Genomic DNA, 26660 nt, shown 5'->3' on the forward strand with positions numbered 1-26660 from the left:
GCAATATGTCATCCACATATAATATCAGAAATGCTACAGAGCTCCCACTCACTTTCTTGTAAATACAGGCTTCTCCAAAAGTCTGTATAAAACCAAATGCTTTGATCACACTATCAAAACGTTTATTCCAACTCCGAGAGGCTTGCACCAGTCCATAAATGGATCGCTGGAGCTTGCACACCTTGTTAGCTCCCTTTGGATCGACAAAACCTTCCGGTTGCATCATATACATCTCTTCTTCCAGAAATCCATTCAGGAATGCAGTTTTGACATCCATCTGCCAAATTTCATAATCATAAAATGCGGCAATCGCTAACATGATTCGGACGGACTTTAAGCATCGCTACGGGTGAGAAGGTCTCATCGTAGTCAATCCCTTGAACTTGTCAAAAACCTTTTGCGACAAGTCGAGATTTGTAGACAGTAACATTACCATCAGCGTCAGTCTTCTTCTTAAAGATCCATTTATTCTCAATTGCTTGCCGATCATCGGGCAAGTCAACCAAAGTCCATACTTTGTTCTCATACATGGATCCCATCTCAGATTTCATGGCTTCAAGCCACTTTGCGGAATCTGGGCTCACCGTCGCTTCTTCATAGTTCGTAGGTTCATCACGATCTAGTAGCATGACTTCCAGAACAGGATTACCGTACCACTCTGGTGCGGATCTTTACTCTGGTTGATCTACGAGGTTTAGTAGTATCTTGTTCTGAAGTTTCATGATCATTATCATTAACTTCCTCACTTATTGGTGTAAGTGTCGCAGAAACAGTTTTCTGTGATGTACTACTTTCCAATAAGGGAGCAGGTACAGTTACCTCATCAAGTTCTACTTTCCTCCCACTCACTTCTTTCAAGAGAAACTCTTTCTCTAGAAAAACTCCGAATTAAGCAACAAAAGTCTTGCCTTCGGATTTGTGATAGAAGGTGTACCCAACAGTCTCCTTTGGGTATCCTATGAAGACATATTTCTCCGATTTGGGTTTGAGCTTATTAGGATGAAACTTTTTCATATAAGCATCACAACCCCAAACTTTAAGAAACGACAACTTTGTTTCTTGCCAAACCACAGTTCAGATTGTGTCGTCTCAACGGACTTAGATGGTGCCCTATTTAACATGAATGCAGCTGTCTCTAATGCATAACCCCAAAACGATAGTGGTAGATCGGTAAGAGACATCATAGATTGCACTATATCCAATAAAGTACGGTTATGACGTTCGGACACACCATTATGCTGTGGTGTTCCATGTGGCATGAGTTTGTGAAACTATTCCACATTGTTTTAATTGAAGACCAAACTCGTAACTCAAATATTTGTCTCCGCGATCAGATCGTAGAAACTTTATTTTCTTGTCACGATGATTTTCCACTTTACTCTGAAATTCTTTGAACTTTTCAAATGTTTCAGACTTATGTTTCATCAAGTAGATATACCCATATCTGCTCAAATCATCTGTGAAGTTTAGAAAACAACGATACTTGCCGTGAGCCTTAACACTCATCGGACCGCATACATCAGTATGTATTATTTCCAATAAGTCAGTTGCTCACTCCGGAGAACGGAGTCTTAGTCATCTTGCCCATGAGGCATGGTTCGCAAGCATCAAGTGATTCATAATCAATTGATTCCAAAATCCCATCAGCATGGAGTTTCTTCATGCGCTTTACACCAATATGACCTAAACGGCAGTGCTACAAATAAGTTGCACTATCATTATTAACTTTGCATCTTTTGGTTTCAATATTATGATTATGTGTATCACTATGATCGAGATCCAACGAACTATTTTCATTGGATGTGTAACCATATAAGGTTTTATTCATGTAAACAGAACAACAATCTATTCTCTTACTTAAATGAATAACCGTATTACAATAAACATGATCAAATCATATTTATGCTTAACGCAAACACCAAATAACACTTATTCAGGTTCAACACTAATCCCGAAAGTATAGGGAGTGTGCGATGATGATCATATCAATCTTGGAACCACTTCCAACACACATCGTCACTTTTCCCTTAACTAGTCTCTGTTTATTTTGCAACTCCCGTTTCGAGTTACTAATCTTAGCAACTGAACTAGTATCAAATACTGAGGGGTTGCTATAAACACTAGTAAAGTACACATCAATAACATGTATATCAAATATACTTATGTTCACTTTGCCATCCTTCTTATCTGCCAATCACTTGGGGTAGTTCTGCTTCCAGTGACCAGTCCCTTTGCAGTAGAAACACTTAGTCTCAGGCTTAGGACCAGACTTGGGCTTCTTCACTTGAGCAGCAACTTGCTTGCTGTTCTTCTTGAAGTTCCCCTTCTTCCGTCTGCCCTTTTCTTGAAACTAGTGGTCTTGTCTACCATCAACACTTGATGTTTTTCTCGATTTCTACCTTCGTCAATTTCCGCATTGCGAAGAGCTTGGGAATCATTTCTGTTATCCCTTGCATATCATAGTTCATCACGAAGTTCTACTAACTTGGTGATGGTGACTAGAGAATTCTGTCAATCACTATCTTATCTGGAAGATTAACTCCCACTTGATTCAAGCGATTGTTGTACTCAGACAATCTGGGCACATGCTCACTAGTTGAGCGATTCTCCTCCATCTTTTAGCTATAGAACTTGTTGGAGACTTCATATCTCTCAACTCGGGTATTTGCTTGAAATATTAACTTCAATTCCTGGAACATCTCATATGGTCCATGACGTTCAAAATGTCTTTGAAGTCCCGATTCTAAGCCGTTAAGCATGGTGCACTAAACTATCAAGTAGTCATCATATTGAGCTAGCCAAACGTTCATAACGTCTGCATCTGCTCCTGCAATAGGTCTGTCACCTAGCGGTGCATCAAGGACATAATTCTTCTGTGCAGCAATGAGGATAAACCTCAGATCACGGATCCAATCCGCATCTTTGCTACTAACATCTTTCAACACAATTTTCTCTAGGAACATATCAAAAATAAACACAGGGAAGCAACAACGCGAGCTATTGATCTACAACATGATTTGCAAAATACTACCAGGACTAAGTTCATGATAAATTTAAGTTCAATTTAATCATATTACTTAAGAACTCCCACTTAGATAGACATCCCTCTAATCCTCTAAGTGATCACGTGATCCAAATCAACTAAACCATAACCGATCATCACGTGAGATGGAGTAGTTTTCAATGGTGAACATCGTTATGTTGATCATATCTACTATATGATTCACGCTCGACCTTTCGGTCTCCGTGTTCCGAGGCCATATCTGTATATGCTTGGCTCGTCAAGTATAACCTGAGTATTCCGCGTGTGCAACTGTTTTGCACCCGTTGTATTTGAACGTAGAGCCTATCACACCCGATCATCACGTGGTGTCTCAGCACGAAGAACTTTCGCAACGGTGCATACTCAGGGAGAACACTTCTTGATAATTTTAGTGAGAGATCATCTTATAATGCTACCGTCAATCAAAGCAAGATAAGATGCATAAAAAGATAAACATCACATGCAATCAATATAAGTGATATGATATGGCCATCATCATCTTGTGCTTGTGATCTCCATCTCCGAAGCACCGTCATGATCACCATCGTCACCGGCGCGACACCTTGATCTCCATCGTAGCATCGTTGTCGTCTCGCCAATCTTATGCTTCCACGACTATCACTACCGTTTAGTAATAAAGTAAAGCATTACATCGCGATTGCATTGCATACAATAAAGCGACAACCATATGGCTCCTGCCAGTTGCCGATAACTTGGTTACAAAACATGATCATCTCATACAATAAATTTCAGAATCATGCCTTGACCATATCACATCACAACATGCCCTGCAAAAACAAGTTAGACGTCCTCTACTTTGTTGTTGCAAGTTTTACGTGGCTGCTACGGGCTTAAGTAAGAACCAATCTCACCTACGCATCAAAACCACAACGATAGTTTGTCAAATAGACTCCATTTTAACCTTCGCAAGGACCTGGCGTAGCCATACTTGGTTCAACTAAAGTTGGAGAGACAGTCGCCCGCAAGCCATCTATGTGCAAAGCACGTCGAGGGAACCTGTCTCGCGTAAGCGTACGCGTAAGGTTGGTCCGGGTCGTCTCGTCCAACAATACCGCCGAACCAAAGTATGACATGCTGGTAGGCAGTATGAATTGTATCGTCCACAACTCACTTGTGTTCTTCTCGTGCATATAACATCAACATAAATAACCTAGGCTCGGATGCCACTGTTGGGGAACGTAGTAATTTCAAAAAATTTCCTACGCACACTCAAGATCATGTGATGCATAGCAATGAGAGGGGAGAGTGTTGTCTACGTACCAACGTAGACCGACTGCGGAAGCGATCACACAACGTAGAGGAAGTAGTCGTACGTCTTTACGATCCAACCGATCAAGCACCGAAACTACGGCACCTCCGAGTTCGAGCACACGTTCAGCTCGATGACGATCCCCGGACTCCGATCCAGCAAAGTGTTGGGGAAGAGTTCCGTCAGCACGACGGCGTGGTGACGATCTTGATGAACTACAGCAGCAGGGCTTCGCCTAAACTCCGCTACAGTATTATCGAGGAATATGGTGGCAAGGGGCACCGCACACGGCTAAGGAATAGATCACGTGGATCAACTTGTGTGTCTAGAGGTGCCCCCTACCTCCGTATATAAAGGAGCCAAGGGGGAGGGCTGGCCGGCCAAGGAGGGGAGGCGCAGGAGAGTCCTACTCCCTCTAGGAGTAGGATTCCTCCCCCCAATCCTAGTCCAACTAGGATTCCTCGGAGGGGAAGGAAGAGAGGGGGGCCGGCCACCTTCTCCTAGTCCTAATAGGACTAGGGGAGGGGGAAGTGGCGCAGCCACCTTGGGCTGCCCCTTTCTCCTTTCCACTAAGGCCCATGAAGGCCCATATGGCTCCCGGGGGGTTCCGGTAACCCTCCCGGTACTCCGGTAAAATCCCGATTTCACCCAGAACACTTCCGATGTCCAAACATAGGCTTCCAATATATCAATATTTACGTATCGACCATTTCGAGACTCCTCGTCATGTCCGTGATCACATCCGGGACTCCGAACAACCTTCGGTACATCAAAATGCATAAACTCATAATATAAATGTCATCGTAACCTTAAGCGTGCGGACCCTACGGGTTCGAGAACAATGTAGACATGACCGAGACATGTCTCCGGTCAATAACCAATAGCGGGACCTGGATGCCCATATTGGCTCCTACATATTCTACGAAGATCTTTATCGGTCAGACCGCATAACAACATACGTTGTTCCCTTTGTCATCGGTATGTTACTTGCCCAAGATTCGATCGTCGGTATCCAATACCTAGTTCAATCTCGTTACCGGCAAGTCTCTTTACACGTTCCGTAATACATCATCTCACAACTAACATATTAGTTGCAGTGCTTGCAAGGCTTATGTGATGTGCATTACCGAGAGGGCCCAGAGATACCTCTCCGACAATCGGAGTGACAAATCCTAATCTCGAAATACGCCAACCCAACATCTACCATTGGAGACACCTGTAGTACTCCTTTATAATCACCCAGTTACGTTGTGACGTTTGGTAGTACCCAAAGTGTTCCTCCGGTAAACGTAAGTTGCATAATCTCATAGTCATAGGAACATGTATATAAGTCATGAAGAAAGCAATAGCAACATACTAAACGATCGGGTGCTAAGCTAATGGAATGGGTCATGTCAATCAGATCATTCAACTAATGATGTGACCTCGTTAATCAAATGACAACTCATGTCTCATGGTTAGGAAACATAACCATCTTTGATAACGAGCTAGTCAAGTAGAGGCATACTAGTGACACTCTGTTTGTCTATGTATTCACACATGTATTATGTTTCCGGTTAATACAATTCTAGCATAAATAATAAACATTTATCATGATATAAGGAAATAAATAATAACTTTATTATTGCCTCTAGGGCATATTTCCTTCACACAATCTTCATCTGGCTAGCTTGTAGTAACAAAACTCGTGTAGAGCCACTGTCTTATTCTTGAATCGTGTTTTCAGAATTCTGTCAGAACTTTGAAGAGGAGACCAGTCGAGTGGAGCCGGGCTTGGACCCCGCTAATTCTCTTGTGAAGGACGAGGCTGCCATGAACGTGCTCCGACTGGAGTCTCGGGTTGCCAGCGTGGTTGATTATCTGGCCCGACTGAAGATTGCGGTGTCGCGGATCAACACGTCGCTTTGGCCCAGGACGACGCTTCCGAATGACCTCGAGTCTCTGATGACTCGACTGAATGACGTTCCTGGCCGAGTGACGGAATGGAAGAAATCCTACGCAAGGTGTGGTGCTGATGTCGCTCTGTCTCTGGTCCGCGTCCATTGCAAAGAGGTGCGAGAGGAGAAGCTGGCTGCCATACAAGTTGCCAACACCAGGAAGCTCAGCTTTCAGGACTTCATGGAGACTTTCATTGCTGCTGCCACCCGCATTGCAGACGGGATCGACTTGGACGAGTTCGTTGCCCCTTCCAGTCCTCCGCCTGGGGAGTAAAACACTTTTATGCTTCGCTTTAAATTTGCCTTGGGATGCCGAGTGGATTTTGTAACCGTTAAACTCTGTCGAGCCGGGGGCTCGAGTACTTTGATCTGAGGTCTGGGACCTTTAGGCCTTATCCGAACTTGATTTATCGTTGAATATCTTCGTGAATTATCTGTCGAGTGGAACTTGATCTTCACTCGAAATAACTTCGTATTTGTGGTGCAGCTCCGAAGGAGGAGGCAACAGTCGATTCGCATCTTGTTTTGTACTTAGGCGAGCACTGGGCTACAGCTAAGCCCCTGAGTGGGAGGTTTGCTCTCCACTCGGTGGGATTTTTAAACACTTAGGCGAGCACTGGGCTGCAACTAAGCCCCCGAGTGGGAGGTTTGCTCTCCACTCGGTAGGATTTTTATACACTTAGGCGAGCACTGGGCTGCAGCTAAGCCCCCGAGTGGGAGGTTTGCTCTCCACTCGGTGGGATTTTTAAACACTTAGGTGAGCACTGGGCTGCAGCTAAGCCCCCGAGTGGGAGGTTTGCTCTCCACTCGGTAGGATTTTTATACACTTAGGCGAGCACTGGGCTGCAGCTAAGCCCCCGAGTGGGAGGTTTGCTCTCCACTCGGTGGGATTTTTAAACACTTAGGCGAGCACTGGGCTGCAGCTAAGCCTCCGAGTGGGAGGTTTGCTCTCCACTCGGTAGGATTTTTCAAACTTAGGCGAGCACTGGACTGCAGCTAAGCCCCCGAGTGGGAGGTTTGCTCTCCACTCGATGGGATTTTTAAACACTTAGGTGAGTACTTGGACTGCAGCTAAGCCCCCAGGTGGGAGGTTTGCTCTCCACTCGGTAGGATTTTTTCAAACTTAGGCGAGCACTGCGCTGCAGCTAAGCCTCCGAGTGGGAGGTTTGCTCTCCACGCGGTAGGATTTTTCAAACTTAGGCGAGCACTGGGCTGCAGCTAAGCCCCCGAGTGGGAGGTTTGCTCTCTACTCGGTAGGATTTCTCAAACTTAGGCGAGCACTGGGCTGCAGCTAAGCCCCCGAGTGGGAGTCTGGATCACCACTCGGTAGGATTTTAAACACTTAGGCAAGCACTGGGCTGCAGCTAAGCCCCCGAGTGGGAGTCTGGCTCACCACTCGGTAGGATTTTTTTTGCAAACTTAGGCGAAACGGATTCGCAGCTAAGCCACCCACTAGGGGATTTCATACGCAAACAAAAGTGACAGCAATTACAGGAGAAACTGGAGCACTCTTGTCTTTGATAAAAATAAACTACAGAAGTTTTTCTTATTACATCTCATCCGAGTGAGAATTCAGGTGTAAAATGGGCGGAGTAGTTCCGCATTCCAAGCTCGTGGCTCGTCGATCTGGCGATCAACATTGTAGAGGTGATATGCTCCATTGTGGAGGACTCTGGTGACGATGAAGGGACCTTCCCAAGTGGGAGCATGTTTGTGTGGTTTCTGTTGATCCACTCGGAGGACCAAATCTCCTTCTTGGAAGGCTCGACTCTTCACATTTCTGGCATGGAATCGGCGCAAGTCTTGCTGATAAATGGTCGATCTGATCATAGCCATTTCCCTCTCCTCCTCTAGGAGGTCGACTGCGTCTTGCCGGGCTTGCTCTGCTTCATCTTCGGTATAAAGCTCGACTCGGGGCGCATTGTGAAGTAGATCACTCGGCAGGACTGCTTCGGCTCCGTAAACCAAAAAGAACGGAGTTCTTCCAGTCGACCGGTTCGGGGTGGTCCTCAATCCCCACAAAACTGACGGAAGCTCGTCGACCCAAGCACCTGCTGCGTGCTTGAGGTCACGCATCAGTCGGGGCTTTAGTCCTTTGAGAATCAGACCATTTGCCCTTTCATCTTGTCCATTCGACTGGGGATGTGCGACCGACGCGTAGTCGACTTGTGTGCCTTGGGAGGCGCAAAAAGCTCTGAACTTGTCTGAATCGAAGTTTGACCCATTGTCAGTGATGATGCTATGCGGGACTCCATATCTGAATGTTAACTCCCTGACAAAACTGATAGCAGTGCTAGCATCAAGATTCTTGATAGGCTTAGCTTCAATCCATTTGGTGAACTTGTCGACTGCCACAAGCACATGTGTGAATCCGCTCCTGCCTGTTCTCAGTGGACCAACCATGTCCAGTCCCCAAACAGCGAAGGGCCAGACGAGTGGAATGGTCTTCAGGGCTGATGCTGGCTTGTGCGACATGTTGGAGTAGAACTGGCAGCCTTCACACTTGTTGACTATCTCTTTCGCCATTTCATTTGCTCTGGGCCAGTAAAAACCCGCTCGGTATGCTTTGGCCACAATTGTCCGAGAGGACGCATGGTGACCACAGGTCCCCGAGTGGATATCATCAAGGATTATCTGACCTTCGTCTGGCGTTATACATTTTTGACCGATTCCAGTCGGGCTTTCTCTATACAACTGTCCTTTTATGACTGTGAAGGCTTTGGATCGACGGACGATCTGTCGAGCCTCTTCCTCGTCCTCTGGGAGTTCTTTCCTCAAGATATACGCAATGTATGGTATCTTCCAGTCGGGAGTGATTGCCAAGACTTCTATGATTAGGTCGACCACAGCAGGAACTTCGACTTCAGTCGGATCTGTGGCGCTTTTCGCCTGCGGGGCTTCTTCTGTAAAGGGATCCTCCTAGACTGACGGCGAGTGGATGTGCTCCAAAAACACATTGCTGGGAATGGCTTCTCTCTTGGAGCCTATCTTAGCCAAATCATCAGCTGCTTGATTTTTCAGTCGGGGGACATGATGAAGCTCTAACCCTTCGAATTTCTTTTCCAGCTTTCTTACTGCGTTGCAGTAACCAGTCATGGCTGGACTTCTGACGTCCCACTCCTTCATCACATGATTAACCACCAAATCTGAGTCGCCATAGACCATGAGGCGACGGACGCCGATGTTGGGGAACGTTGCAGAAAACAAAAATTTTCCTACTCGTTTCACCAAGATCATCTAGGAGTTCATCTAGCAACGAGTCATTGGATGCATCTACATACCTTTGTAGATGGCGCACGGAAGCGTTCAAAAGAACGGTGATGATGTAGTCGTACTCGACGTGATCCAAATCATCGATGACCAAGCGCCGAACGGACGGCACCTCCGCATTCAACACACGTACGGGACGGGAGACGTCTCCTCCTTCTTGATCCAGCAAGGGAGAAGGAGAGGTTGATGAAGATCCAGCAACACGACGGCGTGGTGGTGGATGCAGGGCGTCACAGTAGCAGGGCTTCGCCTATACTACGAAAAGGAGACGTAACAGGGAGAGAGGGAGGCGCCAGGGGCTGGTGTGAAATCCCTCCTCTCCCCCCCACTATATATAGGGGTGCCAGGGGGGTTGGTGCGCAGCCTAGGAGATCTGATCTCCTAGGTGCGGCGGCCAGGGGAGGGTTTCCCTCCCCCCCAAGGCACCTCGGGGTGCCTTCCACCACTTGGACTCCTCCTTGGTGGAAACCCTAGGCGCATGGGCCTAGTAGGGCTGGTGCCCTTGGCCCATGTAGGCCAAGGCGCACCCCCTACAGCCCATGTGGCCCCCCGGGACAGGTGGCCCCACCCGGTGGGCCCACGGGACCCCTCCGGTGGTCCCGGTACAATACCGATAACCCCGAAACTTGTCCCGATGCCCGAAACAGCACTTCCTATATATAATTCTTTACCCCCGGACCATTCCGGAACTCCTCGTGACGTCCGGGATCTCATCCGGGACTCCGAACAACATTCGGGTTACTGCATATACATATCTTCACAACCCTAGCGTCATCGAACCTTAAGTGTGTAGACCCTACGGGTTCGGGAGACAAGCAGACATGACCGAGACGACTCTCCGGTCAATAACCAACAGCGGGATCTGGATACCCATGTTGGCTCCCACATGCTCCACGATGATCTCATCGGATGAACCACGATGTCGAGGATTCAATCAACCCCGTACGCAATTCCCTTTGTCTATCGATATGTTACTTGCCCGAGATTCGATCGTCGGTATCCCAATACCTCGTTCAATCTCGTTACCGGCAAGTCACTTTACTCGTACTGTAATGCATGATCCCGTGACTAGACACTTGGTCACTTTGAGCTCATTATGATGATGCATTACCGAGTGGGCCCAGTGATACCTCTCCGTCATACGGAGTGACAAATCCCAGTCTTGATCCATGTCACCCAACAGACACTTTCGGAGATACCCGTAGTCTACCTTTATAGTCACCCAGTTACGTTGTGACGTTTGGTATACCCAAAGCACTCCTACGGTATCCGGGAGTTACACGATCTCATGCTCTAAGGAAAAGATACTTGACATTGCAAAACTCTAGCAAACGAACTATACGATCTTGTGCTATGTTTAGGATTGGGTCTTGTCCATCACATCATTCTCCTAATGATGTGATCTCGTTATCAATGACATCCAATGTCCATAGCCAGGAAACCATGACTATCTGTTGATCAACGAGCTAGTCAACTAGAGGCTCACTAGGGACATGTTGGTGTCTGTTATTCACACATGTATTACGATTTCCGGATAACACAATTATAGCATGAATAAGACAATTATCATGAACAAGGAAATATAATAATAATGCTTTTATTATTGCCTCTAGGGCATATTTCCAACAGCCGAGTGAAATGGCCATGCGCAACCCATACAAAAGTGCTTCATATTCTGCTTCATTATTGGAGGAATCGAAGTGAATCTAGAGAACGTATCTGAGCTTATCTCCTCGGGGGGAAACCAATACTACCCCAGCACCGGAACCATTCAGCATCTTAGATCCTTCGAAGAACATGGTCCAATGCTCCGAGTGAACTTGAGTCAGAAGTTGCTGTTCGATCCACTCGGCGATGAAATCTGCAATTGCTTGGGACTTGATAGCTTTCTTCACCTCAAACTTGATATACAAGGGAAGAAGTTCAATCGCCCATTTGGCCACTCGACCAGTTGCATCTCTATTGTGCAGAATCTCTGACAGTGGAGCGTCGCTGACGACTGTAATGGAATGATCAGAGAAGTAGTGTGCAACCTTCTTCGTGGTCATGTAAATCCCATATACGAGCTTGTGGTAATGAGGATATCTTTGTTTTGAAGGGGTAAAAACTTCAGAAACATAGTATACTGGGCGCTGAACTCTGAAGGCCTTTCCTTCCTCTTCCCGCTCGACCGTAAGTACTGTACTGACAACTTGTCCCGTGGCCGCAATGTAAAGCAGCAGAGGCTCTTTACTGATTGGGGCAGCAAGCACCGGCTGGGTGGAGAGCAGAGCTTTAAGGTCTGCAAACGCTGCATCAGCTTCTGGAGTCCACACGAATTTGTCAGACTTCTTCATCAGTTGGTAAAGAGGCAATGCCTTTTCACCGAGACGGGAAATGAATCGACTTAGGGCAGCCAAGTAACCTGTAAGCTTCTGTACATCATGCACGCGCAAAGGGCGCTTCATCCGGAGTATGGTGCCAACTTTTTCGGGATTGGCGTCGATCCCTCGTTCGGAAACGAGAAAACCGAGTAACTTTCCACCTGGGACTCCAAATGTGCACTTTGATGGATTGAGCTTGATATCATACCTCCTGAGGTTGGCAAAGGTTTCAGCAAGGTCAGTCAGCAGGTCGGAACCTTTCCGTGACTTAACCACAATATCGTCCATGTATGCCTCCACATTCCGACTGATTTGAGTGAGTAAACACTTCTGAATCATCCTCATGAACGTGGCTCCAGCGTTCTTGAGGCCGAATGGCATGGTGACAAAAATTAGGTCACAAAAATTATAAACTTTCTTCTTTGCTATAAAATTTCTGTTAGTGCCATTAGTTTTAAATTTTAAATAGTTTAAATTTGAATTTTTAAAAATTTGTGTGAATCACTAGTTTATGAATAACTTTACTATAAAATTAGAATTTTTTTTCTTCTTTGCTATTTATTTTTTATTTATACTTACAATTAAATACTTATAGTTTTCTAGTTCATTCTGTTTGCTATTAATTCATTTTTTGAGCTAAATGACTCTGAAATTGGAGAGCATTTCAAAATGAATTCTGAAAAGGTTGAAAGTTGGCATGGTCTCATCATTTCACCCACATAGCATGTTCCAAAAAGTAGAGAGGGTTACGACAAAAACTTGATGCACTTCATGTACAAAATGGATAATCACTTTCGAAGTATCAAAGTTTCGAACCATAAGACATGAAAGCATTTCAAATGAACTCTAAAAAAGTTGAAAGTTGGGATGGTATCATAATTTCACCCACATAGCATTTGCTTATTGCGGGAGAAAGTCTTCACTTTTTCTTCGCTTGTGTCATTTGCTTATTGCGCCGTAACCATGGATAATCTTCATTGTTTATCAGGATGCTTGGGTCAGCCTTGACATTGAAGGGAGGAATTTCATGAAACTTTTCATAATCTTCAGACATGTCTGTCTTGCCGTCCACTCCCAGGATGTCCCTTTTTCCTGAAAGAACTATGTGGCGCTTTGGCTCATCATATGATGTATTCGCTTCCTTATCTTTTCTTTTTCTCGGTTTGGTAGACATGTCCTTCACATAGATAACCTGTGCCACATCATTGGCTAGGACGAACGGTTCGTCAGTGTACCCAAGATTTTTCAGATCCACTATTGTCATTCCGTACTGTGGGTCTACCTGTACCCCGCCGCCTAACAGATTGACCCATTTGCACTTAAACAAAGGGACCTTAAAATCAGGTCTGTAGTCAAGTTCCCATATGTCCACTATGTAACCATAATATGTGTCCTTTCCGCTCTCGGTTGCTGCATCAAAGCGGACACCGCTGTTTTGGTTGGTGCTCTTTTGATCTTAGGCGATCGTGTAAAATGTATTCCCATTTATCTCGTATCCTTTGTAAGTCAATACAGTCAAAGATGGTCCCCTGGACAACAAGTACAACTCATCACAAACAGTGTTGTCACCTCTAAGACGTGTTTCCAACCAACTGCTAAAAGTCCTGATGTGTTCACATGTAATCCAGTCGTTGCACTGCTCCGGGTGTTTGGAGCGCAGACTGTTCTTGTGTTCATCGACATACGGGGTCACCAAGGTAGAGTTCTGTAGAACTGTGTAGTGTGCTTGAGACCAAGAATATCCGTCCTTGCATATTATTGAGTCTCTTCCCAGAGTGCCTTTTCCAGTCAGTCTCCCCTCATACCGCGATTTAGGGAGACCTATCTTGTTAAGGCCAGGAATGAAGTCAAAACAAAACCCGATAACATCCTCTGTTTGATGGCCCATGGAGATGCTTCCTTCTGGCCTAGCGCGGTTACGGACATATTTCTTTAGGACTCCCATGAACCTCTCAAAAGGGAACATATTGTGTAGAAATATGGGCCCCAGGATGACAATCTCGTCCACTAGATGAACTAGGACGTGCGTCATGATATTGAAGAAGGATGGTGGGAACACCAGCTCGAAACTGACAAGACATTGCGCCACATCACTCCTTAGCCTTGGTACGATTTCTGGATCGATCACCTTCTGAGAGATTCCATTGAGGAATGCACATAGCTTCACAATGGCTAATCGAACGTTTTCCGGTAGAAGCCCCCTCAATGCAACCGGAAGCAGTTGTGTCATAATCACGTGGCAGTCATGAGACTTTAGGTTCTGAAACTTTTTCTCTGGCATATTTATTATTCCCTTTATATTCGACGAGAAGCCAGTCGTGACCTTCATACTGAGCAGGCATTCAAAGAAGATTTCTTTCTCTTCTTTCGTAAGAGCGTAGCTGGCAGGACCTTTATACTGCTTCGGAGGCATGCCGTCTTTTTCGTGCAAACGTTGCAGGTCCTCTCGTGCCTCGGGTGTATCTTTTGTCTTCCCATACACGCCCAAGAAGCCTAGCAGGTTCACGCAAAGGTTCTTCGTCACGTGCATCACGTCGATTGAGGAGCGGACCTCTAGGTCTTTCCAGTAGGGTAGGTCCCAAAATATAGATTTCTTCTTCCACATGGGTGCGTGTCCCTCAGCGTCATTCGGAACAGCTAGTCCACCGGGACCCTTTCCAAAGATTACGTAGTGTAAATCATTGACCATAGCAAGCATGTGAACACCGATGCGCATGGCGGGCTTCTTCTGGTGATCTGCCTCGCCTTTGAAATGCTTGCCTTTCTTTCAACATTGATGGTTGGTCGGAAGAAATCGACGATGGCCCAGGTACACATTCTTCCTGCATTTGTCCAGGTATATACTTTCAGTGTCATCTAAACAGTGCGTGCATGCGTGGTATCCTTTGTTTGTCTGTCCTGAAAGGTTACTGAGAGCGGGCCAATCGTTGATGGTCACGAACAGCAACGCCTTAAGGTTAAATTCCTCCTGTCTGTGCACATCCCACGTACGTACACCGTTTCCATTCCACAGCTGTAATAGTTCTTCAACTAATGGCCTTAGGTACACATCAATTTCGTTGCCGGGTTGCTTAGGGCCTTGGATGAGAACTGGCATCATAATGAACTTCCGCTTCATGCACATCCAAGGAGGAAGGTTATACATACATAGAGTCACGGGCCAGGTGCTGTGATTGCTGCTCTTCTCCCCGAAAGGATTAATGCCATCCGCGCTTAAAGCAAACCATACATTCCTTGGGTCCTTTGCAAACTCATCCCAGGACTTTCTCTCGATTTTTCTCCACTGCGACCCGTCAGCGGGTGCTCTCAACTTCCCATCTTTCTTTCGGTTCTCACTGTGCCATCGCATCAACTTGGCATGCTCTTCGTTTCTGAACAGACGTTTCAACCATGGTATTATAGGAGCATACCACATCACCTTCGCAGGAACCCTCTTCCTGAGGGGCTCGCCGTCAACATCACCAGGGTCATCTCGTCTGATCTTATACCGCAACGCACTGCATACCGAGCATGCGTTCAGATCCTTGTATGCACCGCGGTAGAGGATGCAGTCATTAGGGCATGCATGTATCTTCTCCACCTCCAATCCTAGAGGGCATACGATCTTCTTTGCTGCGTATGTACTGTCGGGCAATTCGTTATCGTTTGGAAGCTTCTTCTTCAATATTTTCAGTAGCTTCTCAAATCCTTTGTCAGCCACAGCATTCTCAGCCTTCCACTGCAGCAATTCCAGTATGGTACCGAGCTTTGTGTTGCCATCTTCGCAATTGGGGTATAACCCTTTTTTGTGATCCTCTAACATGCGATCGAACTTCAGCTTCTCCTTTTGACTAATGCATTGCGTCCTTGCATCGACAATGACCCGGCGGAGATCATCATCATCGGGCACATCGTCTGGTTCCTCTTTATCTTCAGCAGCTTCACCCGTGGCAGCATCATTGGGCACATCGTCTGGTTCCTCTTGATCTTCACCAGCTCCCCCTGTTGCAGCATCACCGTATTCAGGGGGCACATAGTTGTCATCGTACTCTTCTTCTTCGCCGTCTTCCATCATAACCCCTATTTCTCCGTGCCTCGTCCAAACATTATAGTGTGGCATGAAACCCTTGTAAAGCAGGTGGGAGTGAAGGATTTTCCGGTTAGAGTAAGACCTCGTATTCCCACATTCAGTGCATGGAAAACACATAAAACCATTCTGCTTGTTTGCCTCAGCCGCATCGAGAAACTCATGCACGCCCTTAATGTACTCGCGGGTGTGTCTGTCACCGTACATACATTGCCGGTTCATCTGCGTGCATTATATATAATTAAGTGTCCAAATTAATAGAAGTTCATCATCACATTAAAACCAAAGTGCATACATAGTTCTCATCTAACAACATATAGCTCTCCAGAGCATCTAATTAATTAAACCATACATTGAAACTATGTAAAACATTTCAATGCGAAAACAAATGCGATCATAATCGCAACCAAGGTAACAATTGATCCAACGGCATAATGATACCAAGCCTCGGTATGAATGGCATATTTTCTAATCTTTCTAATCTTCAAGCGCATTGCATCCATCTTGATCTTGTGATCATCGACGACATCCGCAACATGCAACTCCAATATCATCTTCTCCTCCTCAATTTTTTTTTATTTTTTCCTTCAACAAATTGTTTTCTCCTCAATTTAACCTCCAATAACAGAAGCACCCGAATGGGGTGATGAAAGCTGTTTTGATCTCATCGGGCCCATACAGATGGATCTGATGGTACCCGGAATAGGCGTCTAGAAAAGACAATCGCTCACACCCCGCGATCGAGTCAACTATTTGGTCGATGCGAGGGAGAGGAAAATGATCTTTCGGGCAGGCCCGATTGATATGTTTAAAGTCGATGCACATGTGAAGCGACTTGTCCTTCTTGGGGACCATGACAACATTGGCGAGCCACTCGGAGTGGTAAATCTCTCGGATGAACTCCGCTGCTAAGAGCCGAGCCACCTCCTCGCAAATAGCTTTCTTCTTCTGGACGGCGGACCGTCGAAGATGCTCTTTCACAGGCTTAAACTTTGGGTCGACTCGTAGATGGTGCTCAGACAGCCCCCTGGGAACTCCAGGCATGTCAGAAGGCTTCCATGCGAAGATGTCCCAGTTCTCATGGAGGAACTGGATGAGCGCTTCTTCCTATTTGGAGTCGAGCGTCGTTGAGATGTGAGTCGGAGCGGCATTGGGGTCGGTCGGGTGAATGTGGACTGGCTTAGTTTCACCGGACGACTGAAAAGCCGATTCTGAAGCAGGCTTCTTGGCTCGCAGCAATTCACTCGGATCAGCAGTCTTCTGGTACTCTTGCAACTCGACTACTGCCATCTGAGCATCAGCGATCTTTGAGCCTTTCTGAAAACACTCTTCTGCTTTCTTCTGATTGCTTGTAACAGTGATCACACCTCTGGAGCCAGGCATCTTCAACTTGAGATACACATAGCACGGTCGAGCCATGAAGCATGCATAGGCTGGCCTGCCCAGAATAGCATGATAAGCACTTTGGAAGTCCACAACCTCAAATGTCAACTTTTCCTTGCGGTAATTCTTTGAATCACCGAAAACCGCATCGAGAGCAATCTGGCCGAGTGACTCGGCTTTCTTTCCAGGAATGACTCCATGGAAGCTCATGTTGCTGGTACTGAGCCTGGACATCGGAATGCCCATCCCTTTCAATGTTTCAGCATACAGTATATTCAGGCCGCTGCCACCATCCATCAGGACTTTGGTCAGTCGAGTGCCTTCGACAACTGGGTCGACCACCAAGGCTTGCCTCCTAGGGGTGGCAATGTGCGTAGGGTGATCAGACTGGTCAAAAGTGATGCCAGTCTGAGACCACTTCAGATAACTGGGCGTTGCCGGGGCAACCATATTCACTTCATGGTTAATGACTTGCAATCGACTTTTGCTTTCAACATCAGCAAAAATCATCAAGGTGGAATTGACTTGGGGGTATCCATCATCACTATCCTCCTTGTCCTCAACTTTGTCTGACTCTTTTTCCTTATCCTTGGACTGTTTGCCCTGGAACTGCTGGATCAGGAGCTGACACTGTCGAGTGGTATGCTTTGGGTAGATGAGTTTACCCTCCTCATCTTTCTTGGTGTGAATGTGAACTGGCAGATCCAAAACATCATTTCCATCTTGATCTTTAACTTTCTTGGGGTTCCAGGGCCCCTTTGGTTTTCTGGGCGACTGCTTTCTTCTTACCACTCCGGAGTCGATCTTCATCTTCTCCGTTAGCGTATTTGGTGGCAATTTCCATCATCCTATTCAGAGACATTTCTCTGGTCCGACCGAATTTCAGATTCAACTCTCTGTTCTTGACGCCTTCTTTAAAGGCACAAACTACTTAATGATCTGGTACATTCTCAACTATGTGATGCAAAGTGATCCACCTCTGGATGTAATCCCTCAGAGTTTCACTCGGTTTCTGCACGCAAGACCGCAATTCTGTAAGGCCTGCCGGTCACTTGCATGTTCCCTCAAAGGTTGTGACAAACACTCGGGAGAGGTCCTCCCAAGTGTAAATGCTGCTGGGTGCTAACTGATTCAGCCACGCTCTGGCTGAGCCCTCTAACAGGAGAGGCAAATGCTTCATAGCCACCTCATCATTGCCGCCGCCAATCTGGACAGGCACTCGGTAATCTTCGAGCCAAGTGTCAGGCTTAGACTCACCGATGAACTTGCTGACTCCAGTCGCCAACCTGAAGTTGGGTGGAATCACTGCAGCCCTGATGGCTCGACTGAAACATTCTGGCCCTGAAACATGTACTCTGCTGCTGGTAGGCGCATCTCTGTCATGTCCTTCTCGGTGAGCCCTGTTCCTGTCGAACCAACCTTGAACGAGGATGGATCTCGCGTCAAAGCCTGGTTCCCTGGGGTCGACTGGAATCCTCCGCCCAACACTATGAGGGCGTCTGTCATCCTGCTATCGAGGCGCATATGACCCGCTCCTCGGGGGAGGGGTTGGCACTCGACGTCGATCATCACGATCGAATCGGTGATCATACTGCTTGTTTCTTCTATACTGATCGGGTCGGTCCCCATGTCCTTCACGCCTCGGAGGCGATCTTGGGCTGTGAGCCGACTGCACTGTATCCGCTGCAACGGATCGGCTGTGGATCCTATTCCGCGACTGAGAGACAGCAGAATTCTGGTTTCCCGCTGCTCGAAGCAACGCTCTGATTTGCAACAAGCCTCTGCCAGCTTCCGACTGTGAGGGCTGAATTGATTCTGCTATTCGGGCCGCAGCTGCCAAATTCTGAACGGGAGTTCGATATACCTGCGTAGGCGGGAAGAGCTGACGTCGACTGGACTCAGGAGCCCGCTGACGCGCTTGCTCGTCGAGTGCTCGCTGGAGATTCTCCAGTCGAGTGCGCTCGGCCAAGTTAGCCAAGCGCGCGTCCTCCAAGGCCCGGGCCTCGGGGGTTTCCCCAACGATAGGAGTGTGGAGTGCATCCATGTTCCGGCGGCGAAGCTCCTCTCGCTGCAACGACATGAGCGGCTCGGGGAGATACTCCTCGTGGGGATGCGACGGGTCGCCCCCACCCGCACCTCCGTCGGTTCGGGGAAAACCGGGAGGGCTGCGCGTCCCATCAATTGCCAGCACCTCCGCCGCAGGGTCACTGCTGTCGCATTCGGATGCGGTCTCTGCGGAGCCAGTCGACAGGTCGAACAGGCCGTAGAGAGATTCGTCGGGCTTGATTGCCGCGACTTGTGGGGTGGCCGACTGGCGAGCCACCGCATGCCTTACCCACCTCTGAAGTCTCGATCGACCAGAGCGCTTGCGCCGGTGATAGACGAGAGACGAGGCGGGGAGATGACACGGGAGCCGACCGATACTGGGTCGACGGCTGCCGCAGGAGGACACCACGAACACACGCGCGAAAGTGCGTCGCCCCGCGGACGGGGAGCGCGTCGACGTCGAGAGGAGCCTCCTGAAGCCAAGCGGAGTCGTCGGCGATGAACGTGAGCGCGCCGAGACGGATCTCGTGGCCCTCAACCAAAACTCCGCATGAAACCATGATCAAGGAGACTGGAAAAATCGCAACTCCTACAATCAAGCGCTAAGATTCCAGCCCCAAGGTGGGCGCCAACTGTCGTGGTTCTAAGTCTGACAGTGATGTAGAGGGGTAAGTATGGAGAGGCTAGATCTTAGCTATGTAGAAGCTGTAAGCACACGAAGATGTACGAGTTCAGGCCTTCTTGGAGGAAGTAAAAGCCCTACGTCTCGGTGCCCGGAGGCGGTCGACTTGATTATATGTGTGAGAATGACAGGGGTGCGAACCCTTGATACTGAGGAGGGGGGTGGCTTATATAGAGTTCGCCAGCCCTCTCCTGCCCTCAGTAATGCAGGGTTTAAAGTACATTAAGGCTGGGCGTTACTGGTAACGCCCCTAATAAAGTGCGATAATGACCATAAAAGCTACTTAATGACCGACCGTTTGCCTGCGGAGTGACTTTAGATCCCCTGGCAGTCGAGTGGTTGGCTTCGTGGTCGAGTGATAGCTTCTTGGTCGAGTGTCTTGAACCCGTCGAGTGGGTATCTTCAAGTCGATTGAAAGGTGACTTCTTCTAGGAATGTCCTTGGGTAGGGCTCTTTGGACAGGTCCGTGCCCCTACCCTAGGTACATAGCTTCATCAGTCAGTCGAGCCACAGGTGAGTAAGTATCAAAGAAGTGTTCACCTTCCTTTTGGGTATAACCCTTAGCCACGAGCCGAGCCTTGTACTTTTCAATAGTACCATCAGGCCTAAGCTTCTTCTTGAATACCCATTTGCATCCTATAGGTTTGCACCCATAAGGACGATCAGTTATCTCCCAGGTTTCATTCGCCAATATGGAATCCATCTCGCTATGAATCGCTTCCTTCCAGTAGTCAGCATCTTCAGATGCATAGGCCTCTGAAATAGAACTGGGAGTGTCATCTATGAGATACACAAGAAAATCATCACCAAAGGACTTTGTAGTCCTCTGTCTCTTGCTCCTAGTAGGAACTTCATTGTTCTCCTCCACAGGACTTTCAAAGTGTTCCATCGAAATGGCAGGTTCGGTAATTGTAACCGGTTCCTGATTCGATGAACTAGGCATCTCCTGATTAGATGAGGTAGCCATATCCTTCATGGGAAAGATATCTCCAAAGAAAGTCGCATCATTCGACTCCATGATCGTACCGACATGTATGTCAGGTACCTCAGATTTTACAACCAAGAATCTATAGCCAATGCTATGAAAAGCATATCCCAGGAAAACACAATCCACAGTCTTTGGTCCAAGTTTCTGCTTCTTTGGAATTGGAACATTGACTTTCGCCAAACAACCCCATGTTCGTAGATAAGAGAGTTTTAACCTTTTCTTCTCCCATTCCTCGAATGGAGTTATCTCTTTGTTCTTTGTGGGAACTCGGTTTAGGACATGACATGCAGTCAATATCGCCTCCCCCCAACATGCCTTGGAGAGACCCGAAGTGTCTAACATGGCGTTAACCAAATCTGTTAGAGTACGGTTCTTTCTTTCGGCCACCCCATTTGACTGAGGTGAATAGGGAGGCGTCCTCTCATGGATTATACCATGTTCCGCACAAAAAGCATCAAATTCATTGGAAAAATACTCTCCACCACGGTCGGACCTAAGCCTCTTGATTTTTCGATCAAGTTGGTTTTCCACTTCAGCTTTATAGATCTTGAAAAAGTTCAAAGCCTGATCCTTAGATTTCAGAAGATACACACGGCAGTATCTAGTGGATTCATCAATTAACGTCATGAAATATTTCTTTCCACCTTTTGTCAAAACACCATTCATTTCACATAGATCTGAATGTATGAGCTCTAGTGGTGCAAGATTTCTCGTTTCCGCAGTCGTGTGAGACTTACGAGGTTGCTTAGCTTGCACACACACCTGACACTTAGATCCCTTGACAGTGGTGAAACTAGGGATTAAGTTCAACTTCGCTAGTCGCGATATACAACCAAAGTTAACATGACAAAGTCGTGAATGCCACACATTGGATTCACTATTGTTGCAAATATGATTAACAACTTTATTGCAAACGTCTGATAAGGATAAACGAAACAAGCCTCCTGACTCATAGCCTTTACCAACAAAGGTTCCATACTTGGATATTACAAATTTATTCGACTCAAAGACAAGCTTGTAGCCATCTCTACACAGAAGAGATCCTCTAACAAGATTTTTATTGACGGAGGGGACATAATGCACGTTCTTCAGCCGCACGATCTTCCCCGAAGTAATCTTCAGATCGACCGTGGCAACACCACGAACAGAAGCACTTGAACCGTTGCCCATCAGCACGGTTGAAGTCCCTGTGGTCTAATAAGACGAAAACATGGAAATATCACTGCATACATGCACATTAGCACCCGTGTCAATCAACCAGTCAGGAGAATGACATACTAAAAGAATAGTGGGAAATATACCATACCCAGCATCCTTCATGTCAGTGTCTCCAATGACAACATTAGCGGTCTTGCCGCCTTTCCCAGGATGACGCTTGTCAAAGCGATTAGGCAACTAGGAGCCCAATGATCAGGATCCCCACACACATGACAAGCACCTTTCTTCTTCTTGAAGTTCGTGTTTTGCACAGCCTTGTTCTTCCCATCAAACTTTGCTTTACCATCAAACTTGCCCTTGTTCTTGAACTTGTGGGGCTGGAAGCTCTGCTTCTGTACCACATTGGCACTAGATCCTCCCTCAATACCTCGAGCACGTGTGTCCTTTGCTCTCGCCTTTTCTTCCACTTCAAGAGTGCCAATGAGATCCGGAACGGAAAACTCCTGCCACTACAGGAATCAGCTACTTTGCCATCTGCCACGGCAGACGGCAAAGGCATGGATGGCTGACGGCAAAGGTCTTTGCCGTCCGCCGCGGACGGCAAAAGGGGACGGCAAAGTAAGGTTCGGCAAAGAGCTACTTTGCCATCTGCTTCGGGCGGCTGACGGCAAAGGGGCCTTTGCCATCAGCAGCGGACGACAAAGAGTGCAGACGGCAATAAATGCGCTGTTACTCCGTTAGGTGGTTAACGGCAAGGCTTTGCCGTCCGCCGCTCACGGCAAACTTCGGAAGGCCTTTGCCGTCCGCCGAATGATGTCAGCCGACATCACTACACAGCAGGCCTTTGCCGTCCGCCACTGTAGGCAAAGTTTTTACTCTTTGCCGTCCGCCGCGGATGGCAAAGCCTTTGCCGTCAGCCGTTGTAGGAAAACTGACCAAATTGGTCAGCCTCCCAGGAAGCACAGCTACCTGCCACGTGGCCTCTTTGCCGTCCGCTGCTGATGGCAAAGAGCCCTTTGCCGTCGGTGGCGGACAGCAAAGAGCCTGCATATACATATTGTTCCATATACATATTACATAGCAAAGTTTCATCAACATAGCAAGTTCTATCATAGCAAGCTAGATACAATGCAAAGTTTTGGCAAAGAAAAAGCAAGCACTCCATCATAGTAAGCTAGCTTCCATGAAGTGAGTGAAATCTGCAAAATGGTAAATAAGAAAGTTAGAAATAGGTGAATAGAACAAGAAGACTAGAACAAGAAGTATATGTCATTTATGAGCTAACTTAGGTGAAATGGATCATATATGAGCTAACTAAGTTGAAATGGGTTGTTTATGAGCTAACTCAGTTGAAATGGATCATTTATGAGCTAACTTAGTTGAAATGGGTCGTTTATGAGCTAATTAAGGTGAAGGGCATCGTTTTTGAGCTAACTAAGGTGAAATGGATCATTTTTGAGCTAACTAAGGTGAAATGGATCGTTTTTTAGCTAACTAAGGTGAAATGGATCGTTTTTTAGCTAACTAAGGTGAAATGGATCATTTTTGAGCTAACTTAGGTGAAATGGATCGTTTATGAGCTAACTTAGGTGAAATGGATCATTTATGAGCTAACTTAGTTGAAATGGGTCGTTTATGAGCTAACTAAGGTGAAATGGATCGTTTTTGAGCTAACTAAGGTGAAATGGATTGTTTTTTAGCTAACTTAGGTGAAATGGATCATTTATGAGCTAACTTAGTTGAAATGGGTCGTTTATGAGCTAACTAAGGTGAAATGCCACGTTTTTGAGCTAACTAAGGTGAAATGGATCGTTTTTGAGCTAACTTAGGTGAAATGGATCATTTAAGAGCTAATTTAGGTGAAATGGATCGTTTTTAGCTAACTTAGGTGAAATGGATCGTTTAGGAGCTACTCTAGGTAAATTGGGTCATTTTAGAGCTAACTTGGATAAACTGGATCATTTATAAGCTAACTTAGGTGAAATGGGTCATTTTGGAGCTAACCTAGGTGAAATGGGTCATTTTGGAGCTAACCTAGGTGAAATGGGTCATTTTAAAGCTAACGTAGGTAAAATGGATCATTTAGGAGCTAATCTACATAAAATGGGTCATTTTAGAGCTAACTTGGATAAATTGGATCACTTGTAAGCTAACTAAGGTAAAATGAGTCATTTTAGAGCTAACTTAGGTAGAATGGATGGTTTATGAGGTCAGTAAGCTTATTAAGTCATTTTGGAGGAAAAGAAGCTAACTCTAGGTCATTATGGTAAGCATATTGGAGGAAATAAAGCTAAGTCTAGGTCTTTATGCATTTGTTAAGCAAAACACTAGAGAAACTTACTGTGATCACGGAGGTGTAGGAGCGGGCTGGCTCGTGCCGGTAGCTGGAGAAGGAGCGGGCTGGCTCGCGCCGGTAGCTGGAGAAGGATCGTGCGAAGCGTTTCTGGAATTAAGCTGCACCAAAGATCATTTCCAATGTCTCGTTAGCATTATGACACTCAAATGTTAAGACTAGCAAGTAATGTCCATTCAAATTAAACTCACCGTGCTCCCAGGAGCAATCACTAGCATCGGTGGAGCGGTCCGACCGGACTTCTCGCACACAGACTGCACATTTGGTTTTCACAACAGAGTCATACTAGTTAGTAATGAGACTCAAATGTTAAGACTAGCAAGTAATTTGTAGAAGAAAGTTACCATAAGGAGCTCGTACATGGCCCTTGCCTGCATGTCATTCCGTGCCCTCTCCTGCTCCAACATCTTTGTCGTCTTCTCCTCCAACTCCCGCTGCCTCTCTGCCGCCTCCGCCAGAAGTTTCTCCGTTCTATCTCTCTCACTCTGTATAGCAGCCTGCAACACCACTCACTTGACCATTTGTAATCATTGATGGAAGCGCACACAATGTAATGGAGAAATATAGCTGAGTACGTATAACTAACCTTGAAGGCGAGTTGGACTGGCCGTTCACGAGGCCTTATCTCAGGAGCGGAGCTCGACTGGCGCGCCTTGATCTCTGGGAGAGTGCTAGGACAACGGATAAGTCCATCTCCCATGGCTATGGAGCCACGGGACCTCCCGCCACCAGATATCATCAGCAGCTCTATATCAATGGGACCCTGGCTCGGGTTAAAGTCCTCCCCTTTCCTCGCCTTCCCCTGATCTCTATATTGTACGAGCTTGTCGTGGGCGGAGATGTTGGTGAAGTTCTTTGGATCATCGAGGTCAAACGCAGAGAATGCCTTGACTTTCTTGTAAGGGCCAGTGTGGGCCATGGCATACAGGTTGTACACCTCTAGCACCTTATCCGCCTTATTGTAGCGTGCCTGAAAGAGAGAAATAAAGTAAATTAGTAATTAAAGGGCTAAAGCTAGCATGATGAATGAATTGCATGAATCATGAAGCAAACCACATACCCAGTTCCGCCCGTACTGAAATAAGTTGGAGCTGCCTTGGTGGTGTGGCACACCTTCCATTTGGGCATGTTTGTCCTTGGCCTCTTTGTGGGTGGCCAGCCATTCTTTTGAGCACCACGCATTGACCAACACCTCCCAACAATCCATCCGATCCGCACACCATCTCGGAGGGGCCTAAGTTAGCAAATAGAAACTTGAGCGCTACGGCTATGAATTACTAAATGAAGGAAGTAAGTACAAGGCCTTAAGAATTACCTTCATGTACTTCTCCTTACTCAAGAACTTATCGCGGCACTCCTGGTTGGGCTTCTTGATACCACGCCCGGCGTAGTAGTCTCGAACAGCCTGCACCCGAACCTCATGTCGTAAGTTCTGAAGTAGGCGCTTGCACTCCTTGTGGATAACATGATCCGCCTCCTCCTCGTATCCCTCCTCACACCTGTAGAATGTCTGCAATCAAATGAGACAATATTGATTAGTACAATTAATAACTAGCTAGTTGAAGATTTTTAATTGTGTAAAGGAGCAATTACCCAGAACTTTCTGATCACGACGTCTGCCCTCGTCTTGCACAAGACACCGTCGATAATCTCACCCGGCGGGGCCGGGGCAGCCAAATAGTGCTCCCAAGTCAATCCAACCTCTGGAAGCCGACCCTCACCAGGCAACGTGACAAACCCCGGGAAGTTTTGCCGAATCAGAACTCCAAGGACGGAGTTGGGCCGGCGAACACTTTCATGGTGGTCCCAACCCCTGCAGCATGACAAGGCCAACACATCAGTTATTTGAAGAAACGTGAATGCAGAAGGTACAAAAATATTAAATGCACTTACCTCTCCCCATCAAGAAAAATCAACCACCTCTGCTCGCGGGTCGCCGGCACGGACGGGAGCCGTGTAGCACCACGCTGGTAGACGTTGCCCCCCTCCTCCCCCTCCTCATCAGTCGGCTCCCCGCCATCATCAGCATGGCCACTCGGCTCCGCGCCATCATCAGCGTGGCCACTCGGCTCCTCAGGCTGACCCGACCAGGTACCCCATC

General features: G+C 46.9%; 1 pseudogene; it reads left to right on the top strand.

The window, feature by feature from the left end:
• Nucleotides 1–26660, top strand: part of LOC125518090 — a 78197-nt pseudogene that overhangs the window by 40895 nt on the left and 10642 nt on the right.

Source organism: Triticum urartu, chromosome 7 (assembly GCF_003073215.2).
Source record: "Triticum urartu cultivar G1812 chromosome 7, Tu2.1, whole genome shotgun sequence".
In the NCBI taxonomy this organism is placed as follows: Eukaryota; Viridiplantae; Streptophyta; class Magnoliopsida; order Poales; family Poaceae; genus Triticum; species Triticum urartu.